Raw genomic sequence first — 6,897 nt, 5'->3', positions numbered from 1 at the left:
AAACTAACAGAGAAGTACTGAGAAACTTTTAAAACTTCAGTCCTCAGACTGTCTGAAGGTTCAAACTAACAGAGAACTACTCAAGAACTTTTAAAATTTCAGCCCTCAGACTGTCTGAAGGTTCAAACTAACAGAGAAGTACTCAGGAACTTAGAAGATATCAGTCCTTGGACTGTCTGAAGGTTCAATCTAACAGAGAACTACTGTGGGACTTAGAAAATTTCAGCCCTCAGACTGTGTGAAAGCTCAGGTCCTGAGGACTCGGGAGGTGTGGAGGCTTTGGAAAGTCTTGGAACTGAGGGTTCAACCCTCCACCACAAAGGCTGAAGTCCAACCTCCTGAGAAAAACGGTCGAGTCGAGACTCGAGTTAAAAAAAAACTCGAAAACGACAAAAAATAGATGATAAATGTGCAAAAAAAAGAAGAATTAGTATCTGAGCGAATAGCTCAGGGGAAAAGAAGACTGACTACCAAGTGGAAGGTCGCAGGTTCAAGACCCGCCAGTGGCAGTTTTCTTTCTTTGTCTTTGTCAGGATTTTGAGAAAATTTAAGAAGTGTCTGGTCTTGAACCAGCGACCTGCAGCTCCATAGGCAAATCCTTAACTCACTGAGCTACAGATCAGATAAAAAGAAATAAATTCGTCGTCCCTTTGACATCGTAGTTCGTGAAGTGACCACATGGGCGGAGCCAAGGCGGAGTCTGGGTGGAGTCAGGGCGGAGAGTAGGCGGGGAGGTGGGTGGCGGCCTCCCCCCTCTACTCCCCCACCTCCCCCCACCACCCACCACACCTTCCCCCGCCCGACGAGTTCTTCGAGTCTCCACGAGTTCTTCGAGTCTCGACGGGTTTTCCCGAGTTTCTTGAGTTTCCACCAGGTCGGAGGCAGGACAAGTTTTCATGAAGAGGTGTTGAAGTCGGTGAGGATGGAGTGACTTTTTACAGCAACTAGAAGGAAGATGACTAGAAGAGCAGGTCTTTAACCACCATCCATAAAATCCATGGAGTCGGCTCCAGAAAAATGAAGGGAGGTCAACTTTTATCAACCTCCATCCAGATGTTCAACTTGATATCTTTAGACATTTTTAGCACCACAAACCTTTAGTATGACACTTTTTTTTATCATTTATTAGGACTTTAATGGAATCCACCAGCAGATTTTCTTTTTGTTGACAAACTTTATTCTTGTCGTCGTGGGACTGCAGTATTTAAAACTGTTCCTTCTATTTGACCTCATGTTTATTAGTTTTAGTGGAGAAGGTTTTAATTGTCAATTAGTCTCTTAAAAACTAAATAATTAATTGGATTAGTCAAGAGGTTTAAATTTCTTACTTTGTCATATTTTAAATATGACAAAAAATATAAAAATAAAGTCTTGAGACAATTTGACCTGTAATTGGCGTTATATAAATAAAATTGAATTAAAATTGTATGTATCTTGTAATGTTGGAGTAATTCAGCCATATATGTTGGAAAATACATTTTCTTTGTCCATTAATCTGTTGATTGTTTTCTCCAGTAATTCATTTCTTGTTTTGGTTTATAAAATGTCAAGCCCAAATATATTCAGTTTACTGTCATAAAAACCAAAAAGATTTACATTCATGATGCAGGAATCAGACAGTTTTTCACTTTTTATTTTAGTTTAGTCAGAAAGATAGTTGATAATGTGTGAATTGTTGCAGCTTGTGAGCCATAGAAGGTTTTAATCTTTGGGGCCGAGTGTCAAAAAACATTTAGAAACCAACATCAAGAAAACACTCAACAAAGATTTGAACATCATTAAAGGGAAATCCAACTTTTGTATGACAATGTCTAATTAAAGGACATTTATTTCCAACGTAAATGTGTGATATTCATCCTCTGGAGCTTTCTCTTCACATCGTCTTCCACCTGGACTGGTTTGGTCTGGAGCATGTGCAACAAACATTTGAAAAACTGCACTTTAACATCAATGAATGACACTGAAGTTTAATCTCTACATAAATGAGACTGAGTCTGGATGTGCTGCTCTGTCATTAACTCCTAAGTTTAGGCAAAGTTCAAACAAAAGAGGACAGTTCAGATAAAATTTGAGAATGAGCTTATTTTGAACAAACATCTCAGACTTTCTGAGCTTCAGCACCTCTAGCAAGATAATTTAACAACAAGCAACTCAAGAAATCCAGAAGTTGGAGAGTTAGCTTTAGCTGAGCCAAAGAACATGTGGGACGCTAACCTAGCAAACATTTCAGACTTTTCTCTGTGAATTCTGAGAAATAATTTACTATTTAATGACAGAGCTACACATCTTAACTCAGTCTCATTAAAACAGACTCTAATTCAGTGTAATCCATCCATATTAAACTGCAGTTACCCAAAATGTTTGTTGCATGAGCTCCAACAAAACCTGTCCAGGTAGAAGGCCACTTTGACAAACAGGAAGTGGACGATTCCAAGCAGATTTATAGAAGGGGGAACCGGACTGTACTAAGTGTGGTCGAGTATAAAGGGGTGTTTTGTGGGTTTTTAAGGCTGATAATGATTATTAGTGAGACATTTGGAGTAGATATTCACTTGCAGTAAATGAAAGTATTTAAAATCTTGGAGTTAAACTTAGAAGAACACAAACTCTAACAGAAAACTTTGTTGATACGTTTTTGTTTTGTTTACAGATGTTAAAGGAGTTTTATTCGTGACGTATAACCAATCAAATCACTCCAGAAGACAGAGCGACCACAGGTAGATAAAGGTTCAGAGCCAAAGTAGCACCATTTTTAAATGTATTTATTACCGTAAATCAGTAAAAAATAAAATACTGATAATCAGTCAGCCCACAATTACTACAATTCTACTGTCTTCTGATGTCTCTTTCCTTTGACTTGTTATTTGTACAATATACGATGTATATTATGCTGTTTTTTCATCCCAAAGGCTGTACTATGATGTTTTCTAAGAGACATACCATGCTACTCTGTTTGTTCTGGTCCTGCACTCTTCCTCTTTTGTTTTCTGGATTGTACTCAGCTGCATGCCTTCGTCCACCCGGCCTCCGTTGACTCGTCCCGCCTGCCGTCTCTGGAGCTGAAGCTGGATTGGAACAGACCAAAGTACAGTCCAATCACGATGCCAGCTGCCTCTCAAAAGGCTCCTTCATCTGGCAGGTGGCGGCACTTCTTCTGAGGGGAAGCTGAGCTGGCCCGGCAGAACTTTGGAGATGTGTTCCTGTGGTTGGTGGATGTGTGGGGAGATAGAGAGAGACCTTTGAATTGTTCACAAAGGAAAACAGGGAACCCATTGGTAGTTTTAGTTTAGGGTGCTACTGCGGTGTGTTTTTGGGCTTGAAAAGGTGAACAGGAATTTTTTTTCCGTATTGATTATCTTTTACTTTGTTCCTGGTTGGAATGCCCATCAATGTCAACATGAAGTTCACTTTTAGTTCTGTTGATTTATTTTTATTTTACTAACACCCATTTGTTTTTAACCCCCTCACATGTTGTGTTGTTGTAAACTTACTCTTTCAAATAAATTCTCGTCTAACCCTCTGGGAACCAGCGTTTGGACTGTTTTTCTGTTGCTCCTCACCTACTGACAGCTGTGGACTAAAGGCTATACTGTGACGTTTTTAGAGCGACATGCTATACTATGATGTTTGTTGGGCGACACGCTATGCTATAGGCTTTTTTAATTGACATATTACTGACCTTTTTTTGGTTTTTTTTGTTGTTTTTTTAGCAATGTATTATAAGAACTTGAACAGTTTTAAAACTTACTATACTTTTACTTGTGCAATGAAATATTATTCTATGGCATTTTTTAGATGACATATTATACTCTGTTTTCTTGAATAACATACTATTTTGACAATATACTGCACTATGACATTTTTTGAACCACATATCATACATGACAATTTTAGGCAACATCCTATCATTTTGCGCTTTTTGAACCACATAATAATCTATGGGTTTTTTTTGCCGACATGCTGTACTATGAACTACAGACCATACTATGTTATTCTTGAGTAAAGCATACTATACTTTGACATTTTCTGAACTACATCCTATACTATGGCGTTATACACAGAGTGCTTTGGTTACATGTTGATTTATAATCTAGATTTTTTTCTGTTTTGTTTTTTGATGGGATTACCACACACCTGACCGTGAAGACCGTTGACACCCACCTCAGGGAGACGCTGCCTAAGATCTCAAGGCTGCTTGGTCGTGGTCTTTCTGGCACATACTCTTCCAAGATGAGCCGGGAAGTTTAACACTGATGGAATGACACCAGGTCTAAGCCGACAAACTTCCACTTCCTCCTCAACCCATAGTCTCTGGGAAACCTACATGGAGTAAGAAAAGTAGACAGAGAAGTAAGTAAGTCTGTACACAACATATTAAAAAAGAAATCATGCTAATAAATTAAGTACAAATAACCGAATTCGCCAATATATTGGAGACCAGAGCTATTTAATTTGATAAGTATAACCTTGTTTAGTAACATTTCAATTATTTGAGAGCAGTCCTAAAGATTTGCCTGTAATCCCAATCATAAAATGGGTTTGGAGGAAGAACATAGATGGTAATCTGGATATATATGAGTTAGGCTTTATAACTACTACTAGTAGTAGTGGTGGTACACTACTGCTGCTGATACTGGCACTGCTACTACAAATTGTAATATTATTACAAATACTGATACTACTTCTGTGACTCTAACAGCTATTTTATACTACTGCTGCTTGTACTTTTAGTATTACTACTACTGCTTGTACAACTATACTACAGCTACTATTAATCGTCTGGTATTTGGTTGTCAAGCTGCTAGCTCGCCTTAGCGTTTTGCTAGTGGCTAACTAGTTAGCTCTCATAGACTGGAAGCTCTCAACAAGATTTCATAATGAAAAAAGAGCCAAAAACTATTCTTACCTATGAAAAGTCATTCCAAGTTCCCTTGTTCCCTTGTCTCAATCGTACGACGTAGTGTGCTGTATGCAGCACAGTGAGCCGGCATACTTCTTGTTTCCGTTTTCACACCGTCTACATCAACGGAATGCACTGAAACTTTTCCCCCACTAGCTTAGCCTCGCTGTAGCACGCAGCTCAAAGGGGCGTGTCCTATCTATTCATTCATATCTATGACAACAACAGTAGCTGCACATAAGGACTCCTGACGTTGATTAGCTGCGTAAATACCATTATATACAGTCTATGGTAAATATGTATGTGAATCGCATCATTGGCTGCAGCAGCCAGTCACCGGTCACTCACTGACTCACATTGAAAAATAGCACAGAATGAATTTTTACATGTGTATTTTATTTTCAATTTAGGTTGGATTTTTTTTGTGTGTGCGCAGTGCAGATTTTCTGTGCGCGGAGACCGTGTCAGCAGTGTGCAATTGCGCAGCTTAGAGGGAACAGTGGTCACCAGTCTATCACAGGGCTACATATAGGGACAAACAAGGGACAAATCACATTCACACCTACAGGTAATTTAGAGTCACCAGTCAACCTCAGCATGTTTTTAGACTGTGGGAGGAAGCTGAAAAACCCACGCATGCGCAGGGAGAGTAGCAAAGTCTATGCAGAAAGATCCCAGGCCGGGATGTGAACAGGGATCTTCTAGCTGTGAGGTGACAGTGCTAACCACTGTGACACTGTGCAGCCTTATCTGGCCATTTATATGTTTATTATAATGCTGACAGTGAAGATGATAGCCACAATAATAACAAATGCAATGGCAATAACAACAATAAAAAAATAATTAAAAAATATACATAATTGCAGTTTCACAATGTAAATGTTAAACGTTTGTCAACTTAATGACTTGTGTTGCTAATTATGGTTACTGAGTATGTCTCATCTCAAAATCTCATTCCTCTGAATCTATCTTGTTGGTTGAACAGAATTTTCCAGAGGCTGGATAACCTGCTGGGATTTAAAGCTGGACTCACCTGCACGGCTGAGCCAACAGGACTTCTACACTCTCAGTCATTGGAATCAAAGACCTGATCCTGTTGTGAGTAGATGTCAGCTTTCTCTTTATTCTCCCCTCCAACACACACTCAGTGCAGCTTTTAAGCTCTGTGTAGGCTGCTCTGTGTATAATTCATAGCTCTGTAACTTCAAATCAAATATGCATTATTATAGCGGTGTGCATTAGAGAGAAGGGATGTAAAACGGAGGCAGAGGAAGGAAAAAACATGGGAAAAATAGCACGTTTGTGTCCACAAAGGTTAAAACACTGTTGTATTTTTTCCTCCTGTTTCATAGTGACCTTATAGGAATTCATAATAACACAAACTGGAAGGTGAAAAAGGGCTACACTTCAGTTTGACTTTTTCAGTACGCTGTGACACGATGGTCTACATTTCTCTGCAGCGCAGTATGTGGATGAGATACATGCACTGCACAGCCACACACATATTTTAATAATTTATCTGCTAAAAAAACATTGGAGATTCCAGCCTCAAGCGGAACACAGACGTTAGGCTGCTGAAGGCCAGGATGTATTTGAATTAAGCCAGTTAGATACAAGTGCTTGACAGTGTAAAAAGGCAAAAAATGTTCATATGTTCATTCACACTTGAAGGTAACATAGTACGCCTGCTGTCAACTGCCAAGACTCAGTAATTGGTCAGACTGGGAAAATGGTGTGCACACATATTTCCTCTTGACCCTCTATGGAAACAGAACAATCGTGGGAACAGAGAGAAAGCTCAGAAATGTCTCAACAAATTACAACAAACCGGGAATTTACAACATTTTTCCAAGTGGCTTCTCATACTATAGATATTTATATTTTTACAGCCCTACTATCACTTCTACCTCTTCTTAAAGTCTTAAAAGTCAATAAAGAGTTCTTTCATTGATGGATTCATTCTTTTAATGACACCACGGCGTTGCAGATGCCACAAT

General features: G+C 39.0%; 1 long non-coding RNA gene across 1 annotated transcript; it reads right to left on the bottom strand.

Annotated features, from left to right (window-relative positions):
• Positions 1–775: 775 nt before the first annotated feature.
• Positions 776–4,443, bottom strand: LOC129350230 (uncharacterized). The gene is made up of 3 exons (XR_008603579.1): positions 4,162–4,443; positions 2,941–3,237; positions 776–944 (listed from the first exon to the last, which is right to left on the bottom strand). It is a non-coding gene; the product is annotated as an uncharacterized LOC129350230 (long non-coding RNA).
• Positions 4,444–6,897: the final 2,454 nt, after the last annotated feature.

Source organism: Amphiprion ocellaris, chromosome 12 (genome assembly GCF_022539595.1).
Source record: "Amphiprion ocellaris isolate individual 3 ecotype Okinawa chromosome 12, ASM2253959v1, whole genome shotgun sequence".
NCBI classification, from domain to species: domain Eukaryota; kingdom Metazoa; phylum Chordata; class Actinopteri; family Pomacentridae; genus Amphiprion; species Amphiprion ocellaris.
This window is presented reverse-complemented; position numbering and strand designations above follow the sequence as displayed.